General features: G+C 38.3%; 1 protein-coding gene and 1 non-coding gene across 5 annotated transcripts in view; one reads left to right on the top strand and one right to left on the bottom strand.

The window, feature by feature from the left end:
* SMG6 (SMG6 nonsense mediated mRNA decay factor) overlaps window positions 1-20,863 on the bottom strand; it is a 190,987-nt gene that overhangs the window by 32,899 nt on the left and 137,225 nt on the right. The gene's annotated exons all lie outside the window — the stretch shown is intronic.
* LOC116283758 (U6 spliceosomal RNA) lies at window positions 15,384-15,491 on the top strand. Its single transcript, XR_004193468.2, has one exon. It is a non-coding gene; the product is annotated as a U6 spliceosomal RNA (small nuclear RNA).

The following is a 20,863-nucleotide window of genomic DNA, read 5'->3' as shown; positions in this document are numbered from 1 at the left end:
CTCCCAGTAATTTGTCCTGTTTTCTCTCCTAAGACTCCTGAGGGCAGGCACTGTAATCTGTGTGTGTGTGTGTGTGTGTGTATTTAAAGAAAAATCGATCTGCAGCATTTCATACACACTATTGGTACTTGGACAATGTGGATGACTGACCATGGGAGGCTGACGACAGCCTTAGGACCTTAGGACAATTCTGGAGGATGTTGTGATCATGGAGGGGGCACCAGCCACACCGTGTACCATGACTCGTGCTCCCTGTGTTGTGCAGCACCAGCATCCTGGACAGACTCAGAGATGCTCCTTTCTACTTTGGGCGGTGCTCCCCATGGAGGCTCAAGGCTCAAAAAGGGACAGGTGTTCTCTTCTGACAGGCTGCCTACAGAGTTTCTGGTTTGAAATAAGATACCACAAGAAGCCAAGCTCTGGGCATGTCCTGCTTTGTCTTGACTACAGGCTGTTGCCCCAGGGCAAGATATGACACAGCTCAGCAAGAGGTGAGACTCATGCTCCTCAAAGTACTGATGTCATGCTCTGAGGAAAAATTGCACCCATATCTCAAGAATCTCCACAGCATATTAAAAACATGGTAAAAGAGAAATTCTCTTGAGATTAGGGCTGAGCTAAGAGGCCACTCTCAGTTGCATTTTCAGGTCCAACATCTAGAACCCTGAGTCTCAAGTGTGGCCCACACCTTATGGCTGGAGATGAGACAAGCTTTGCTAACTAAAGTTAACTAACTTAAGTCTATTTATAGTTTGATAAGGTATAAGTAGGGCAAATGCCTGGCGCATAGAAGAAGTTCAATAAATATTAGTTCCCCTTTCTTCACCTCTGGGCACTAAAAAGCATTTAAAAAACCACCTGCATCAGAATCACACAGTGAGCCTGTTAAAAATGCAGATTCTTGGACACCAATTGGATTAAATAAGTTAGTATTTCTGGGGATAGGGCCTCAGAATGTGTACTTTAAGCCAGTGTTCCAGGTACTTAAGAACACTGAAGTAGGAGAATCGCTGCGTTTAAGGCTGGAAGACTAAGAGAAGGTGGTCACAAGTTTAGTCCACTCTTCAAATGCAACTCTACTTTAGCTACGGTACCAGAAAATGTTACACTTTTTCATGGCAATTTTGCAATCTAGAAATCCTCAGCAGCTCAGCATGAAGCAGTTACCATTACATTCGGATAATGGTAACAGAGATGAAAAAACGGAAACTCGAGTAAGTTAAATGAGATTTGAAGCCAGATGCACTGACTTCCTAGGCCAATGTTCTTGCCACCTCACCAGAGCCACTTCCTGTGATAGCACCACCAGGGCCTCCGAGGCACAAAAACAAAACCCACCGCGTGCCTCACTACCCTCACAGCCCCAGCCAACACCCAGGGAGCGGCCACTCCGGGCCAGGCCCTGGGCCAAGGGCTTACATGCGCCACCTCATCTAATCGCCACATCAGTCCCATGAGGTAGATACTGTCACTATCTCAAGTTTACAGATGAGGAAATCAAGGTACAGAGAAGTTAAGTAACTTGCTCAAGGTCAGGCAGCTGGTAAGTGGAGGAGCTGGAAAGTGCCTCTGCTCTTAATCAGTGTTTCAGCTGCCCTTAGCGCTCCATGAGTCCAGAGCATCTGCCTGTGCTCTGGGCAGATACTCTCGTGATCTCCACACAGGAAAAGAGCTGATCAACTACAGAAATTCAAAGGCGGCAGCCTTTTGCTGCTGATCTTGTAAAGACTGAACTCTTTCTGGGCTTGGTGCACTTCTCTGGGGCAGCTGACATGCCATGGGTTTGGGGAAAGCAGGGTCTGGAGGGAAGGTTCACTTCATGCTCTCCTGTGTGATCTTGGGCAAGTTACTGAACCTTGTCTGCAAAATGCAGATGATTCTGAAGGTCTCTTTCCATCTTTAAAGGTTTCTATGGCTCTGAGCAGTCCTCTTGGAAAGGAGGAGAGGAAGGACGGTTCTGCCACTGACCTTGATGCTGGAGCTAATAAGCTCTGTCACAGGGGACAGTGCCGAGAGCTGGGCTTGGCCTTTTTGGAAGGAAGGGCTGAAGATTCAGAATTTGAACTAACAGTGAGAGGCTGGAGATAAATTCTGATGGAAAATGGTGGTATACGTTCTTCTCATATGATAAGCCACTCAGGAAGACTTGGAGGGTTTTATGGAATCATTAGCAAAGAGATCCCCTCTGGCCAAAGAGCAGAGGAAGAAACAGCAGACCAGTTTATAAAGCTCCAGAGCGGAAAATTTCTGTTGGTGTCCAAACTAAGTTTCTGGCTTTCTGTGAGGTTTGGAAAGACTTATACTGATGTTTTAATCACCTGTTTAGTGTTCTGAAGTCTCTTGTCAGCGGCCTCACTGAGCCTGCTCCAGCAGGCGGTGGAAGCTGCTGGCTCACGCACTGTGCTCTTTCTGTGAGCCTTTTCTTTCCCATGGCCATCTCTGACACCTTGTAGCTCCCCCCGGGCCACTTGGACGGTAGAAGCCAAATCTGTGTGCCCTGTAGGAGGCTGAGGACATGCTTTCTGGCTAATTCTTCTCACCAGATCTGAAGCCAGGAAGGGCCTCTTAAGGAACACCAAGGTGCAAAAACATAAGGAGTGACCTCTGGAGATCAGTCTGCCAGCAACGCCTCTGGAGGGACACAGAGGAAACAGGCCTGCCTTCTAGGAGAACCACCATACAGACCTTCTAAAGCCCTTGGGTGCTGATCATGAAACAAGTTCTCACAAGTGAAAAAGAAAACTGAACAAACTCAGAGCAGGGCACATTCTAGAAGCAAAAGCTCGTGAGCATGCAAGCAGCCCACTGAGGAGGGTCAGGGTAGTGGCAAGGAGAGTGAGTCAGCATCTTACTTCTGCAGTTTTCATGGGCCACAGCTTCTCAGTAGCTGCAATATCCCATTTCACTGGGAAAGCTGTGGTGGAGATAGAGTGGTGGCTGACGGTTGCTTATGTTATTTCATTTGATTATCATAGTGATCCTATGAGATAGAAAGAGGAAGAAGAAACTGAAGCTCAGACAAAACACATCCAGTAAGTGGTAAAGCCGGGATTTGAACCCAGCTTTGTCTTACTCCAAAGCCTGTGCTCAGTGCATTATTCATCGTAGCCTCTTAGGAAGTAATGGTACTTCTGGAGAAAGGGACCTACGGGACCTACTTCAAGTCCTTTTCACTAAAGGACATACCCCCAGGCTCAGCAGCAGCCCAAAGGCCTGCCCCCAGGACAAAATAAATAGTTTTGATGAATTTGTACTTACGTGAACGTGAACCAAATGGCTGCTTGGCTAAGCTACAGGCAAGAACAGAGATACTGAAATTAAAAACTTTTCAGAGTATCTGCCCTAAAAGGAGTTTTATCATCAAGTTCATTTCCCTGGACACAGCATGGGCAAGATCTCAGACGGTCAGCTGATGACCTGAATGAATATGGGTATCTAGTCACTACTGGATGCCAAGTTAAGACCTACGCATGAGTTTCCCCAGAAAGTTCTCTGCACTACACAGTCTTGGACTCTGGATGGACAGTAAGGAGAAAAGTCCATAAGAGAGCATGGGAGCAAGACAAAGGAAATCAATGCTCCCTCCTTCCATCTGGCACCCAAAGGCTCCACAAATCCATCAATCCAAGAAGCTTTTACGTGCAAGCAACTAGGTGTATTGTTCATCTGGCAACCCCTGATCTTGGAGCGACATGTGAAAGGGAGAGAAGAGAAAGAACAGTAGTTTCCTTCTTGGTAGAAAGACCAGGCTGGGGGAGGAGACGCTGATTTCTGACTGAGTTCTCAGGGAGTACTTCCCTGCCACAGAATTTTCTCTTTCCTTCTTTTCTGCTTTTTCCAGGGGAAGCATCTACAACTGTCTGCATTTCCCTCTGTCTGGCCAGACCACTCCACACATGCCGTTGTTCCCTGCCCCGCTATACCCACGTTCAAGCAGGTAAGCCGCCAACACGGCTTTTAATGAAAGAAGGGAGGGGGTCTCTCAAGGGAACTCCACTTACTGAGGGAAAAAAGACTCATACAGCAGCAAATGGCACATACCGCCCTTCCTCAGTGACCTCAGAGGAATCTACTTATAAAGGCTGCAGGGCAGAGGGAGAAGGAAGGGAAAGGGAGGGAGACCATGACCAGAGAGGTCTTGAATCCCACAGGAATAACTGTGAGGACAAGGAAAAGGCCATCTTGTCACAAGGACAAAATTACCCAGACCCATCTGATTATGACAGAGGGAAGGAGGGTGCTGGGATAACGACTGGGGGCAGAAGCTTACAGACCACTGCATACATGCGGAAGTGCAGGAGAAAAGTGCTCCAAAGCTGATGACAAGGCAGACAGGAAACTTACATGTCCTTGCTGACAGGAAAAAAAGAGTGAAACTCTGGGTCTTCTCTCATCTGCAGGATTTCTAATAGGTGTCTGAAGTTCACCCTCTTCCCAAGGATGTGCTGACAGCTGGGAATACTGCCCTTCAGGTCAGGCAGAGCAGGGATCTAGACCTCTCCAGGAGTTCACAAAGAGGTTCAGTAAGGACTCAAACCACTGTCCAAAACACAAATGGGACTGCCATTTCCTGTTGGGTTTCCACGCTGTAAAAAAGTGGGGGAGAAATGCCAACTACAGAGTGCTCTGTCTCCTGTGGAAAATGGAGTATGCAATGTATCCGGCTCCAGGTTCTGACTTGTAAATCTAAGTGAGAACTAGTTGCTAGCTGCTAGAGGATTATAGTGTTAAAGAGACATTCCACCACCCAACCTGCCAGCCTTTCTGCTCACTGTCCATGGACTTCTAGGGAGCTGATGACAAAGCTGTCTTGGGCCTCTGTAGGAAGGCGGCCTCTGGCTTTGGCAGCTCCTTCTGGACCCCAGTTCAATGTCCTGTGTTCTTAAACAGCTTTGATGGAACAAGCCATCTGTGAGGGTTATTTAGCTTGGAACTGGAAGAGGGTGAGGATGTGGAAAAAATAAACTGAGCAGCCAAAGGATGGGGCCAGAGAGAGAGAGAAGGCAGGTGGCATGTTCGTCGGACTATGTGCCAGGGCTGAGAGGACGGTGGGACTGCAGAAAGAAATGGTGCCGAAAGGAGACCAGCCTGGGAAGTGCTGGATTGCCCAGAACAGCATGATCTTATTTCCAAAGTGGAGTTTTGCTGTTCTCCTTCAAGGGCTTGCAAATCCTCACTTGTGGGTGTCCATTATAGGAGAATCTTGGGATAATATAACTGTAAGCACACCTGCTTTGCCTTCTAAAAAACTACCTGCATTCTGTCTAATTTCTTGCTGCCTGCATCTTAGTCTAAAATGTTAAGTCTAACAGTTTTTGGCAAGAGCTGAAAGGGTAGAAAAGGGAGATGGTGGAGGATCTGAGGGAATCCTTATGATTCATAGAAAACAGAAACAGAAACTGCAGGGTGATCTGCAGGAAGCTATACGGGAATCTGGTGCAGGACTGGATGGTACCTGGTTATTAGTTTTTTGGAGTTTTCTTAACTGCTCCCTCCACTCACTAAGAAGAACATAACTGAGAGAGACTTTTATTTTTAAAATCTAGGCATTTTCACTTATGATATCGCATTTCATCTTTACTGAAATCTTAGGAAGGGACTACTCTCATCCGCATTTAACCAAGAGTAAGTTCAAGCCCAGACAGAATAAATAACTTATATGGAGTTTTCTTATGACTAGAACAGAGTAGAATGAAGACTATGACTTTTAACTAGGTTTTTCTGCAGGTCGTTCTGGCAAAATGGCATTAGCATTGATGGCATCTCATATGATCCATTCCTGATCACCAAGCCTGTGCACTAAGTATATCCTCACAGGATTTGAAAAAGAGACCAAAGCTGCTGCTAGAGTATATTTCTGATTCTTTACCAAAATCTTTCCAAGTCATTAAACTAAGAACAGGCTTAGGGACAGCAAGCCAGCAACTCTGAATGCTGTTTACTCTACTTCTGAAGCACACATGTAGAAAGACATACAAACAATTTAAAACTACTCAGTATAGCTTCAGTGCTTCACACTGATAAGACGGACAGAATTTCTGTACCAGTCTGCACTATGGAAACCTATATACAGCTCAAACTTTTTAAAAAAATTGACAACATAGAGCTAAAACTGAATCCTGTCACTGAATTCTTTTATTGAGACTAAAGCCACTTCTGCTGCTGACAAAGTAGAAAAGAAGTTCAATGAGGGCACCTCTTCGAGGAGACACTGAAGTCGTGGCGGCACCTGGGCTTCAAGCACCAGGCCAAACCGAGATTAAACAGGAGGCACGTGATAAAAAACAAACAAACATACAAGAAACTATTTTGTTCAGGGGACTGTGCCAGGGATTAAAAGGACCTAATTTTTGTGTTTCAGGAGCTTATAAGTGTAACCCAATGAGCATTAAGAAGCATCAGTAAGTTTCTGTACAGGAGAGCTGGGGATACAAACAAACAAACAAACAGCTAGAAAGGCTGAATTTTAGAAACAAAATCTTCCCGCCTCAGGTTTCTATAACCTGTTTCCCAGCCCTATTGTCAGTTTCTGGTGTGGCCCACAGAGGTATTTATGCATATACTGCCATATATGATTAACTATGGACCGATACCTTTTATAAATATATTTATATATACAGTGATACACATTCTCATTTAAAAAAAACTTAACCGCATATCTTAGAGATCATCAACATCATTTGTGAAGTGCATTTCATATCAAATGCTAAAGATCATCAATAGTAAGGTTCTGGAACAGATCCAGAAAACTGACCATGTTTGTTGCAACAGAATTCCTGTGTTGGGATGACTGCAAGAGCCAGCAAAGAAAAGCAGACAGGAGAAAAACTAGTCAAGTCCATCAGTCACTATCATGTCCAACAGGCCTGGGAATGGTCAGCAACAACAGACCCTCCATCAGGAAGGGCCTCACAGGACAACAGTCTGGGCAACGAGGATGCATTTACAGATCAGAAAAGAATGTGAAAAGTACACGTATGTGCTCCAGTCTGCATGCTGTCACATCAGAACGATCAACATCAGGAGGGTCTTCAACAAATCTGAAGGCCAGAAACAAACACTACAACACTTTCTAATGTGAAAATTAAACTGTGTTAATTCCATCTCTACGTGTAACCCAGGTGTTACGGGAAGAGGTGCCTTGGACATCTGAAGGCTTAGGCACTGTCTGCAAGTGCCAGTCTCCCTGTCAGGGACCATATGCAGATAACTAGAACAGTAGGATATTTGAGGTTCAGGATATTCAGGCTGATCTCACAGTCTGAGGTTCTGCCATGTGACGGTGCTCTATTCCAGGGGGCAGGGTATAATTACTCTTTACTCCTTAGACCGTAGTCCCTGAAACATTTTAAAGTATTCTACTGGACTCATTCAATAAATATTTATTAAGAATCTGCTATGCGTGGTTGGGTTTATTTCAGACATGAGGGATACAGCAGGCAATAAAATGATGTTCCTGTTGTCATGAAGCTTAACATTCTTGTGAGATTGAGAAACAGGCAAATAAATACAGGACAAGTAGTGGGAAGTACTAGGAAAAAAATAAAGTAGGATAAGAGGGACAGACCGTAACAGGGTTGGGGAGAGTACTGCTGTTTAATCTGAGATGGACATAAAAAATGCCATCTGATCAGACGTGAAGAATGAGCTACAGAGGGGGCCTTAGCTTCTGGGTACCTTCTTGGGTAGGTAACCAGAGTGCCAGGGAACCCCTTCTCTCCTAACAAGGGCCTGCTAGCCACACAGTGCGAAGGAAGGGGAATGGGCTCTTCTAGCCCAGCTGGGTGAAAGGAGAGGCCTTTGAGAGTGTATGCAGCCTGCACGCCTTCCATGCAGTTTCTGGATAGCTTCCATCACAGATGAGAGTTTTATGTTGAATTTTAAGTTGACCACAAATATTTAACTTCCCTGGGCCACAAATGCAGTATCTTCTCTGTGGTTTAGCTGGCACCAAGAACATATTTACGAATCTCTATATGTCTGCCTGTTATTTAAATTTCTTATAGAAATGCCAAGGTCTTTAGTGACTTATCCCCTCCCATTCCGTATAAGTAGGTCTGAACCCTGACTGGGTCTAATTCTTGGAGAAAGGAGCTATCTTTACAACTGAAGCTTAGGGTCTTCCTAGTTAAATCTCTACTACTTCTTTCCTCTTCAAAAAATATTACTGGAGGATCTGTTCCAAGTTCTTATATTTGAATTACAATGTAAAAATGTAAAAACTTCTGTGCTTTTTCCATCAGAGAATAAATAATAAAACTTAGAAAATCTACACACTTTAGCTACCTTAGAAAGCAAAACAGACCCAAAAAAAGCCAGGTGTAAAGAGTCCCAAACTTCTAAATGTGTACTCTTATTTACTTACCAATTCCTGAGAGGCAGCACTAGAGTTACAAAGAATGCAGGAAACAGTCCCTGCTCCCCAGCTGGGTCTTCAACAAGCTGGCTTGGGAAAGGGCTCTGGCTCCACTAGAGCACAAAATTTTGGGTCATCCCAAATCCCAGGGTCAGTTTCTCTTATCCAGTTGGCAAGAAAGCCATGCGGCATTTTTATCAAATAAAGGCATACAGGCAGATCGTCTGTAACTCATGAATTTCCAAACAATCCCTCCTCACTCATTCTAGGTATCTGTCATTGTCTTCATCCTCCTCAGTGCAGCTTACAGGGCTTTTGGGCTACAGTCTACTGGGCTACCTCAGACTGTTGGGGTGGGGAGATACCAAGCTGCAAAGCTCAGACCCAACACAGAAAGACCAACGCTCACCTTAGAAAAATTGAAGTAACGACTTTCGAAGTATTCAATCTGGAAGGCTAGAAATGCATTAAAAAAAAAAAAAACTAGCACTGATTTGTAATTACAATGGAGTTAAGTACATGCTTTTAGATATTTTGTCCACCCTTTCAGTTTTCCACTGAAATGACTGAAAAAGAAAGAAAGAAAGAAAGAAAGAAAGAAAGAGAGAAAGGGAAAGAAAGAAAAAGAAAGCAAGCATGTATCAGTACTAGGCAACCACATACCAGAAACTACGAAGAATTTTCTGCTAGACAAACTGCAGATGGGACTGGAATGAGGAAAAGAACAACTGATGTCCAACCCCCTCTGCCTGCCTGATGAGTACGTAATGAGACCCCAGCAGCAGCAGCCCAGTGATGCCCTTCTCCTGGAGCAACAAGGCCAAAACCGAAGGTGGATTCTGGCACATGTGGAAGGGCACACCTGGATCCTACCAAGGTATCATAAGAAACTTAGCAGCTGCTGGGTTACAACTGGTGTGGGTGGCCACATGAGGCAGGAGGAAGACAAAGCTGAGGCTGGCTTCATAAAGAGACAAGAAATCCCAGAATAAGAACACTAGGCTGTCTACTACAGCAAACAGAGGGTTGAGCTCCTTGCCATGACTATCTCTAGATTCAGCTTCCTTTCTACACTCCTTTAGGAGAGTTTAAGGCCAGCAGTGTAAATCAAATGTCCCTCTTTTCCTTTTATCTGCACCTGAAAATCTTAACAGACACTCAGCTAAGATCTCAATATGAAAAAGTATAGACTGCCCAAAAAAAGATGGAAATATAAAAATCACCTAACTGATCAGAAGGATACTGATCTAAGGAAAAAGTAAACTAGCTCTCTGAAACAGTGTGAAAATTTTGGAAACTTTAATTTAGTACTCAACAATAATGCCACAAGGACAGATAAACAGACCATTTGAGCAGAACAGAAAGTCTAGAAATAGACCCAAACATATATAAGCACTTGACTTATGACAAGACATCATTGCAGGTCAGTGGGGAAAGCTGATCTTTCAATACATGGTGCTCAATCAATGGGATATCTGTATGGAAAAAAACTGACCTTGCCTGTACTTCACGCCATAAACAAAACCTAATTTGAGATGGACTACAGACTTAACTGTGAAAGGTAAAATAATATAACTTCTAGAAGAAAAAACAGAGTATTTTCATGATCTTGGAGTAGGCAAATATTTCCTAATATAGGACACAAAAAGCACTAACCATTAAAGAAAAAAACTGGCAAATGTGACTTCATTAAAATTATGAACTTGTGTTCATCAAAAGACACCATTAAAAGTGAACACATGAGCTAAGACTGAGAGAAGATATTTTCAATACATATATGTATACCCAGCACAGGACATATACTCAGAATATTAAAAAATTATTCTACAAATCAATAAGAAAGAGATAAGCTACCCAAGGGAAAAATGGACAAAAGTCAGGAAAAGGCATTCCACAGAAGAGGATATCCAAGTGACCAAAAGCAGAAGAAAAGGTACTCAACATTATTCACCAACGAAATGCAAATCAAAATCACAATGAGATACTTCTACACACCCACCAGAGTGACTACAATGAAAACCAAAACCAAAATTAAAACCAACAGTTGGCAAAGATGTGGAACAACTGAAGTTCTCACATATTGCAGATGGTCATGTATACTGGCACAACTACCTTAGAAATCCATTTGGCAGTGTCTACTGAAGTTAAACATATATCTACCTTATGACCTAACAATCCCATTCCTAGGTATATAAGAGAAATAGAGCATATGTCCACCAAAAGACATATATAAAAAGCCCATTGGAAGCTTTATTCATAACAGACAAGACTGGCAAAAGAAAAAAACTTTCATCAATAGTTAAAAAAAAGTGCTATATTTATACAACAAAATACTACACAGCAATCATGAAGAATGAACTACTCTTACATATAACAACATGAATAAATCTCTCATAGATTTTATTGAATAAAAGAAGGCAGATACAAAGGGTATGTAGCATATGATTCCATTTACATGCAGTTCAAAAACAGGCAAAACTAACTGGTAGTGAACGAGGTCAGAAAAACTGTTACCTGTGTGAGGGAGAGTATTAATGAGGGCGTATAAAGGAGCCGGCTGGGGTGTGAGAAATATTTTGTATCTTGATCTGGGTGGCAGTTAGCATGAACATAACCATATGTAAAAATGTACTGAGTTTAAACTTAAAAGTAGTACATATTAATGACTGGGACACTGTGCTATACACCAGAAACTGGCACACTGTAATTGACTGTACTTCAACTTAAAAAAAAGTAGTGCACACTACTTTAAGAAGGTTAAACTTCAATAAAAAAAAGTAGAAAAACAGAATGAAAACAAAAACACCCCACCATGTAGTAAACTTCATTTCAATCCAGATTAGGAAGTCATATCAAAAATGATCAGGAAAAACTGCAGGTAAGGCTGTAAGCAACAGAAAACAGTAACGGAAAACTGAATTAGTGAGATGGACGACTTGGTTGAGCCTCTTCTACAACACAGAAGGACAAACAGGCATGAAAATAATGGGGATGGGGGTATAGACATGTGGAGCGAGAACCCTAATCTTTAAAAGCTATTCCAGAGAGATAAAGACTGATAGGACAAGAGTAATAATTTTTAAAACATGAGAAAGGAAGTGGGGGGAAAAGGACAAGGAAACTTTCCTGAGTAAAAGAGAGATTTAAAGCCTGACTGTTTTATTTTTATTTTTTTTCAATGAGCCTGAGGCTTCATTTGTATTCAATGGGAAAGGGTGTTGTGATCAAGTAGCAATGCTGTCTTTGGCACAGAATGAAAGTACACCTATCAGACATTTGCCATCCCTGACCCAGACATACCCAGGTTCAGTCTTTAATTTCCAAGGATAATGAGAAAAAATAATCCTGTAAGCATTAAAACAGACAAACAAAAACAACAACAGCAACAACAAAAACCCACACACAGATCTGATTGGCCCCAGACTTTTCTGCCCCAAAACTGCCCCATCATGTAGAAGGGCAAAAGAAAGGCATTCTCAGATAAACTAAGACTCAGAAAGATAAGAAACACTTTTCTCTCAGAAAAAATATTACTTAAACATGTATCCCAGTATAACAAGATATCAGTAAAAAGAAAAATCAAAAGCATTGTTTAAAAGAAAAAATCAAGAACATCTTCAACAAATAAACGGCATTTTAAAAAGGGGAGGTGGGGAAACTGTTATACATTAAAAGACCCTTAAGAGACACATCAACCAAACACAAAGTATGGAGCTTGCTTATATTTTAATTCTGCCAAACCCATTGTGAAATGACATTTTTGAGATAATTTGGAGAATCTGAAAATGGACTATATGATATTAACAGATTATTAAATTTGATATGTATAACGTTTTGGAGGTTATGCTAGGGAAAAAAGCCTTACCAGTTAGAGGTATCTACTGAAGTATTTTCAGTTAAGATGAATGGAATATGATTTAAAACCTCCAAGAACAAAATTTGGCAGGGATGCAAAGATAATGATTGAAAAAAATATTGGCAGAATGTTGATAACTGCTTCAGTTACACAGTGATTCATTATACTATTCTCTTTACTTTTCTTTTATGTTTGAAAGTTTCAACAGTAAAAAGTAAAAACAACAAACCCCCCCCCCAAAACAACAACAAAAAACAAACAAATAAAACCCAGGAACATAAAATACATAAAACTGCATTAAAAAACAAATGGCATAAAGCAAAAAGAGCAAAAGATATTTAATTTTATTTAAGTGATGTTAATAGGATTCTGATACAATGCAAATGTCAAAAAGTAGTCGTCAGAGGAAAGATACACAATGTATACATAATGTATATACACTGTAAAAACATTTAATGATAACAGGGTTGGGAGTATATAGTGGTTAATCTGGATACTACAGCATAGGTTTGAATTACTGGATATATGAGCTTAGGTAAAAAGTTTAATCTTTCTGGGTCTCATTTTCTTCATCTATAAGATAGAGATAATGACAGTACTAACCTCCAGGTAAAGTTGCTGGGCAGGTTAAACACTGGCCCATTGTAAGTCTTTAGTAAATACCCACTACTATCTAAAATCTCATTGATACATATTAAAACTAGGAAATGGAGGAGTGGTAAGAGAAGGAGGAAGCAGGAGGTGGTACATGTACTTCTGGGGAGGTGTGGCAGAAACCACTAATTGTTTCCCATTATCTGCTCTTCTCTTCCCTTGTAACAGAACTCTTGATTTTTAGCTGTGCATATGATCTACCTAGAATAAAAATATTTCCCAGTCTACACTGAAGCTAGGTTTGGCCATGTGACTCTAGTTCTGGCTAACAGAATGTAGGCAGAAGTGTGTATGAATTCCCAGGAAAGGTGCTTAAAGAAAGAGGTGTCTTTTAAAGATTTTTAAAAATTGCCATTCCTTTTTTAAAACTGTTTCTACTTCCCACAGGCTTGCATACAGATGAAGTGGCTAGCATTCCAATAGCCATCTTAGACTCTGAGCGTCCTTGGAAATGAAAACCAAGTATAGCAGAGCAACAAAATAAAAAAACCTCAGTCCATGACACCACGGAGTGCCAAACCAGAAAACCTCTGGGCTTCCTCCACTTGAGACAGAAACCTATTTCTATTTTATTTAAGTTACCATCATTTGGGGATTTTCTGTTTCTTGCAGCTGAACATAATCCTAACTAAAATGACAGAAAGTTATATCCTATTTAATTCTTCTACTTGATAATTAGAGAAAAATAAAGTACTGTATTTTAAAAAGTAAAGATAAACAACGGGAATTAAGATGCAGTAAGTATGGAGATGCTGGTTGCACACATTGTGAATATTCTAAATGTCACTGAATTTTTCTCTTCAAATGGTTAATTTTATATGTTGTATGAATTTTACCTCAATAAATTAAATTTAAAAATACTGCAACACAGAAATTAAATGACGTAGTTCAAGAAATCCAAAAAACAAAACTCTCCTAAGTAACTTCAGAATCAAAAAGAAAAAATAAAAATGTTAATCAAAGTCTACTTAGAAAATGATCATTAGAACAGCACACATCTAAATGAATCAGAATGTGGCCAAAGTATGAGTAATGGCATATTCAAAGCCATAAAGCCTTTAAGTAAACTAATAAAAAACAAATGAACACAAAAGATCAACATGTGTAGAAAAACAAAACAAGTCCAAGAAAAATGAAAGGAAGAAAATAAACATTAAAATAAAAATTAATGAATTAGAAGACAATAAATATAAGAGCTAGTCTTTGAAAACTAAGAAATAACTAACTGCTAATAAATTAAAGAAAAAAATCAGGTAACATAGAAATATAATTAGAAATGGAAAGCAGATATAATAATGTATCCTTAATTTTTAATTAGTGAAGAGATTTTAAAAATGTGAAGATTTCAGAGAAATGGATGATTTTCTGGATATTATAAGTCAACAAAGTTGACACAAAAAGTGATGAAAAGATTTCACATCCTGATTGTGGTGATATTATACTACTGTATATTTTTGTCAAAACTCATCCAACTAAACACATTGGTGGACTATTTACTGTATATATTTATGTTATATGTCAATAATCCTGCCTAAAAATTTGACATTAGAACTAAAAATTCTGAAAAGGTACACAATAAAAGAAGAAACAGAAAAAGGAGGTGTCAGTGTTTTTCTTTCCAAAACTTCTATAGTCTGAGATGCCTTATAGATAAGTTCCTTCAATTCACTTACTTATTCAGCCAATAAATGCTTATCAGTGGTACAGGGAAGGATAAGGATCCATTCTCTAGGCACTGTTCTAAGCATTGGGGAGTAATACAGTGAATAAAATCAAAGTTTTACATTCTAGTTGGGGACAATAAATAAGCAAAGCAAAAACAAAACAAAATCAGTTGTCAGGTAGGTGATGGTACACGTTAAGAAGAAAAATAAAGTCCAGTAATGGGACAGAGAGTGTCTGGGATAGATTGTTCATTTTTATAGATTACTGGTAAAAAACTTTCTGATAAGGCTGGCTCCTGAACAGGAATCTGAAGGACATTAGAAAGTAAATACACTGTAGGATAATGATGAATGCAACAGAAAAGAAGTGCAAAGGCCCAGAGGCATGAGTTGTTTCATATAACTAAAGAATAAGTAGGGCAATTTGGCCAGTAAGGAGTAAGTGAACAGGAGAGTGGTGGGAGATGTGTCAAGGCAATGAGAAATCAGAAAAAAGACATGTAACTTTTGAAAAAGAGGTAACACTGTCATTATTTGAAGTGAATATACTTAGAAATTCCAAAGTGACTTGCTAAAAACATAGAATTAATAAGAGAATTTAATGTGACAGCTGGATATAAATAAGTTAGCTCTTCCCAAGTACTATTTAGAAGATATAATGGAAAAAAATCCCATTCACTATAGCAAGAAAATTAATGAAAAATTGTGGGAGACATAAAAATAATTGGTATTTAGAGAATACTTTGTTCTAATAAGAAAATAAGAATAAATAAATAAAGAAAACTTATACCAATGTTCAAAATCTTTGAAAAATTTTTAAAGTGAATGTAATTCCAATCAAACACCATGAGGAGTGCTCGTTTTTGGCAGTACATATACTAACACTGGAACAATACAGAGAAGATTAACATAGCTCCTGTACAAGGATAACCAGCAAATTTGTGATGTGTTCCATATCTTTTACTGTATATTTGAAAGTTGCTAAGAGTAAATCTTAAAAGTATCATCACAAGAAAAAGATATTTATAACTATGTGTGGTGATGGATTGTTAACTAGCCTTATTGTTGCGATTACTTTGCATTATATCCACGTAACTAATCATACTGTACACCTGAAACTAATGTTACATGTTAATTACATCTCAATTAAAAAAAATACCATGAGGATTTTGCAGGGGAAGTTAAAAGTATTTAAAATTATTCTGAAGTTTGCATAAAGCATAAGTAGGTAGGAAAAGCCAAAGGTATACTGCAAAAAATACATTAAAGAAATGTGTGTAAACTCACATCACTAGTATTACAACATATTACAAAGCTAAGGTAACTAAAACAATAAAGTTATGTTTCAAGAATAGAAAAAAAAAAAAAACAGATGCTAGTATGCATCTGTTATCTCTCTATATAGATTTTAGCATAGCATTTATCTATCTATCTATCAATCATATGATGAAGCTCAACTTTTAGTTAACTAGGGACAAAATAAATTATTTAATAAATGCTGCTATTTTATAAACCATTTTGAAAAATTAAGTTAGATCTCTATCTCACATAATTCAGCAAAATAAATTCCAGATAATAAGTTTAATAATAATAATTTTTCAAAAAGTGAAATAATGAGAAGAAAATATGATTATTCACTTGGTTTGAGGTTAGGAAGATTTTTCTAAGCATAAAAACAAATTTCATAAAGGGAAAATGGAAACATCTGGCTACACAAGATTTTAAATCACATTTGAGAAAAATCTCATAAATAATGAAAGGTAAGGGACAAACTGTATAAAGTATTTTTAATATAAATGATTGAAAAAGGGTTCCAACCCTTCCTAGAAAGCCCTTTTCCAAAAAAAAACGAGTGAAAAGTATTCCAAAAAGAAAAGGAGGGGGGCAAAGGATGTTACCCGTTAACTCCCTAAGAAGATATACAAATGGCAATGGCAATGCTCAAAAGTACCTGAAAATTTCTCTTTTAAACATTTTAAAAATGAGTTTATTAACTGTAGTAGTAATTCTCATTATTTCAAAGACCCACTTTATTTTTGACCTTAAAAAGGAATAACTCAACTTGCTCACTATATTTATCATTTACTGCAAAAATTATCTACCATTCTTGATTCCAAGTGTTGTTCTGGCTATTTAAATTAAAAAAAAAAAAAACTGATGCAAGACTTGAAGTCTGAAGATTCGCCATCCTTAAAGATATTCAAAAGAATGTGTCATGGATTCCAGAAAGCAGAGGTTCCACAACTCTAAGTGGTAGAAATAGCACTAATATACATGTGGACAAATTTCTAAGTCAGCCAGTGCAGGAGTTCTGCTTCCAACATGACTAAATAAGTTCCTACTGGATCAAATTTCCTGTGAATAACAATGATAAATTCTGGGCAAAATTACAAAAACAAATATCCGAAGGCACTAGAGAGTGAACTAAAGCAGGCAGATTTGTGAGAGGTATTGACACTCAGAAGAAGGAACTAGGGCAGTCAACTTTCTCCCCTCCTCCCAATCTATAGGTTGAGGGAAGGCCACAGTTTATGGCCCCATACAGCACAGCTAAAACTGCTGAAAAATCTAGTCTTCAGTAGCCTGCAGAAACAAAGGACAAAGTTTGGTACAATCACAGCTGCTAAAAAGCAAGGGAGGAAATCTCATAAAGAGGGTAGCCAGAAAGAGGAAGCCCCATATTCTGTGTATACACAATACTCGAATATCTGGCTGACCTCTGAACCATGCATGTGTAGATTAAATGTAAAAACAAACCAAAAAAGCAGACAAATGGAATGGATGTCTGACCTACTGCAGTTTGAGTCCGGTCAACTGAACTGCCTCATACACTAAAGCATCAATCCTCTCTGGAGGAATAAAACAAAATCCATATGACATTCATAATTCCAGGATAAAATCCAAAGTTTCTCAATATACAAAGAAACAGGAAAATGTGACCTATTCTCAAGAGAAAAGATAGTAAACAGAGACCAACTCCAAAACGACACAGTTGTTAGGATTAACAGTAAAATTACTGAAAAAGTTACCATCATGCTGTTCAATGAGATAAAGGAAAAACATTGAAATAAATGAAAAGATAGGAAATCTCAGCAGAGAAACAGAAGTAATGAAAAAGAACCAAATGGAAATTTTAGAAATGAAACAAAACAACCCAATGATCCAATATCAGAAATAAGAAAGTCACTGGATGGGCTTAAAGGAAATGGAGACGACAAAGAAGTGAGTAAATTTGAAGTCAGAACAACAGAAATCATCCAATCTAAAGAGAAAAAGAAAAAGAAAAAAATTAATAAAGCCTCTGAGATTTGGGAGACAATGGCAAAAGGCCTAATGTATGTGTAACTGAATCCCAGAAGAAGAGAGAGACTGGAGCAGAAAAAAATAACTTCAGTAACATGTCTGAAAGTTACCCAGATTTAGTAGAAAACATTTTTTAGATTCAAGAACATAGTGAACCCCAAAGCAGGATAAATACAAAGAGAATCATGTCTAGACATATCACAGCCAAACTGCTGAAAACTAGGTAGAGAAAATCTACAAAGCAGAGAAAAATGACCCATCACATATAAAGATCATATACAGAGAACAACAATTTAACAAGTGTTGATGTCTTATCAGAAACTGTACAGGCCATAAGACAATGGATGAACATATTCAAATTACTGAAAATTTTCTACATCCAGTGACAACATCTTTAAAGAAGGAAGTGAAATAAAGACATTTTCCAATTAAAGAATACTCAGAATTTATAGCAAATTTGCCCTAGAAGAAAAGCCAAAAGCTCTTCAAGCTAAAAGAAAATGTAAATATCTGGGTATATACAAACAAGTTTTTCTACTCTCTTAAATTAAAAAAGATATATAGATATGTTTATAGAAAAAATTATAACATTTTACAAACTGGATATCAACATTCTGAAGAATGAGGTTGGTTCCTTACCTAACACCATACATAAAAATTAACCCAACATCGGTAAAAGACCTAAACTTAAAAGCTAAAACTTATCACCTCACACCAGTCAGAATGGCCGTCATTCAAAAATCCACAAATGACAAATGCTGGAGAAGCTGTGGAGAAAGGGGAACCCTCCTATACTGCTAGTGGGAATGCAGTTTGGTGCAGCCACTATGGAAAACAGTGTGGAGATTCCTCAAAAGACTAAGAATAGACTTACTATAGGACCCAGGAATCCCACTCCTGGGCATATATCCAGAATGAACCCTACTTCAGGATGACACCTGCACTCCAATGTTCGTAGCAGCACTATTTATGATAGCCAAGTCATGGAGACAGCCTAAATGTCCGTCAATGGATGACTGGATAAAGAAGATGTGGTATATTTATACAATGGAATACTATTCAGCCATAAAAACTGACAACATAACGCCATTTGCAGCAACATGGATGCTCCTGGAGAATGTCATTCTAAGTGAAGTAAGCCAGAAAGAGAAAGAAAAATACCATATGAGATCGCTTGTATGTGGAATCTAAAAAACAAAAACAAAAACAAAAAAACAAAGCATAAATACAAAACAGAAATAAACTCATAGACATAGAATACAAACTTGTGGTTGCCAAGGGGGAGGAGGGTGGGAAGGGATAGATGGGATTTCAAAACTGTAGAATAGATAAACAAGATTATACTGTATAGCACAGGGAAATAAACAGAAGATCTTATGGTAACTCACAGAGAAAAAAATGTGACAATGAATATATATATGTTCATGTATAACTGAAAAATTGTGCTCTACACTGGAATTTGATACAACATTGTAAAATGATTATAAATCAATAAAAAATGTTTTTAAAAAAAGCTAAAACTATAAAATTCTTAGAATAAAACAGGAGAAAATCTTTATGACTTGGCAATGATTTCTTGTATATGACACCAAAAGCATGTGCAACAAAATAAAAACAGATAAAATGGTAAATTTTATGTTACATATATTTTAACACACACACACACACACACACACACACACACAGCCTTATCAGCACAGGGATTTAGCATTATTTAAAATGTTTGCTAATATTAAGTTAGTAGGGATAAAATTTGCATGTCTTTGAAGCAAAAAACCAAAAACAACTTTGTAACAATGTCATGTGGGGCTTATAATATATACAGTATATAATATACACATGTATGTTATAGTATACCATACATACCATATAATAACCATAATAATAAAAGACAGAGCAATGCGTAACTGGAACTGTATGGTTGCAAGGTTTCCACATTTTATGTGAACTGGTACAACGGTAACTATCTAGTCTGAAAAGTTAAGGATGTATAATATACAGAGCCACCACTCAAAAACTGTAAACAGAAACAGCTAAAATACCAATAAATAAGTTAAAATGGAATTCAAAAAAAAAAATGAAATAATCTAAAAGAAGTCAGGAAAGTAGGTATAAGAGGTACAAAAGGAAGAAAAAAATCAGAAGGGACAACCAGAAAACAAGTAACAAAATTGTAAACCTAAATCAGCCACAGAGATAATTACCTTAAATGTTAATACTCCAGTTAAAAGGAGGAGATTATCAGCATGGATTAAAAAGTAAGACTCAAATATATGCTGTCAATAAGAGACACATTTTATATATAAAGACACAGACTGGTTACAAGCAAATGGATGGGAAAAGATACACCATGCAAATAATAAATATTAGAAAGCTGGAGTGATTATATTAAATATCAGAAAAAAACTGGTTTCAGGGCATTGCAAGAGATGAAAGAGGGACATTTTCACAATAATAAAATGGTCAATTCATCAGGAAGATGTAACAATCATAATGGTGTATGTGCCTAGTAACAGAGCTTCAAAATATAGGAAACAAAAATGGACAAATTAAAGGGAAGAACATAAAACCCACAATCATATTTGGAGATTTTAACACTCCTCTCTCAGAAATTAATAGAGCAACTACATAAAATATAAGTAAAGACATAGAGGATCTCAACACTATCAACCACCTTGACCTAACTGATATCTATAAAACACTACACCCAACATACAAGATACATTCTTTTCATTGCACATAACAGCATGTTCTTCAAGACAGATATGTGCGAAGCCATAAAACATGACTCAATAAATTTAAAAGGACTGAAATAATGCCGAGTATGCTCTCTGATCACAATGGAATTAAGTTAGGAATCAATAACAATAAGACATCCAGGAAAATCCAAAATATTTGGAAATTAAACCCCAGACTTCTAAATAATCTGTATGTCACTACACACAGATCCTACAGACATCAAAATGATAGTAAGACATTATTATGAACCATTTTATGCCAATAAGTTTGACAACTTAGATTTAACACCAA

Source organism: Vicugna pacos, chromosome 16, assembly GCF_048564905.1.
Source record: "Vicugna pacos chromosome 16, VicPac4, whole genome shotgun sequence".
In the NCBI taxonomy this organism is placed as follows: domain Eukaryota; kingdom Metazoa; phylum Chordata; class Mammalia; order Artiodactyla; family Camelidae; genus Vicugna; species Vicugna pacos.
This window is presented reverse-complemented; position numbering and strand designations above follow the sequence as displayed.